This window comes from Clupea harengus, chromosome 15, assembly GCF_900700415.2.
Source record: "Clupea harengus chromosome 15, Ch_v2.0.2, whole genome shotgun sequence".
NCBI lineage: Eukaryota > Metazoa > Chordata > Actinopteri > Clupeiformes > Clupeidae > Clupea > Clupea harengus.
The window spans coordinates 12,148,034-12,149,005 of NC_045166.1; the positions used below are offsets into that span (position 1 = coordinate 12,148,034).

General features: G+C 38.6%; 1 non-coding gene across 1 annotated transcript; it reads right to left on the reverse strand.

Moving 5' to 3' along the window:
- Positions 1-275: 275 nt before the first annotated feature.
- trnal-cag lies at positions 276-358 on the reverse strand. The gene has a single exon. It is a non-coding gene; the product is annotated as a tRNA-Leu (tRNA).
- Positions 359-972: the final 614 nt, after the last annotated feature.

Genomic DNA, 972 nt, shown 5'->3' on the forward strand with positions numbered 1-972 from the left:
TAGCAAGCATGTCAAGATTGTTGTATGCTTAGGCTAGTAGCCTAGGTCTATTCATTCTCTAAATAATTGGATCATTTGTTCAAAATATGACATCATTCAGGTTAATTTTAAATCAGGTAGCTAGAAGGCTAGTCAGTGTGTCATACCACTGTGTGTCGTAGTACTGGAATACTTTACAATTAAATTTAAATGTGTATATCTGCGCTTTTTGTAATTCTGTTACCAGATACGCTAGCTACATAGTATTCTACGAGACAAAACTGATGAAAAGTTATTGTCAGAAGTGGGATTCGAACCCACGCCTCCAGGGGAGACTGCGACCTGAACGCAGCGCCTTAGACCGCTCGGCCATCCTGACACATTTGAACAGAGAAGAACGATTAGAAATGAAACAGTCATAGAAGCGTGTTGTTTCCGTGAGCGGAAATAAAAATTTTAAACGTTAATTACGCTGTATATTAATAATAGGCCTACTTTCGACACCTAATACAAAAGCTGGGGCACACTCGCACACCATGAGGGGGGAAGAAGAAAACAGAGGAAAAAAGGGAAAAGGAGAGGAAAAAAAGAAGGAAGGGATCTTGTATGGCCTAATCATCCATGACAAAAGTTTTTTAATGTTGATGTACATCATAAATTATTTTTAAAACATTAAACTTCTGTTTTTATATGCATTACTATGAGAGCAGAGGTTTCAGGTTCGAGTCCCACCGTTGGCAGAAATTGAGGTTTGCATTATTTCATGCAAGTATTTATATATATATATATAGTGCGAAGTGGTAGCTAGTTAAAGGCTAATGTGAAGAGTTTTTTAGTTTTCTTTTAAAGATGTTAAGCGAGCTGGCTTCCCTGATGTCTATAGGCAGTATGTTTCATAGCACTGGGGCGTAATTGACAAATGCTGCGTCCCCGATTTTCTTACGGCTTTTGCTGGGAACCTCCAATAAACCAGCATTCGATGATCGCAGTGTT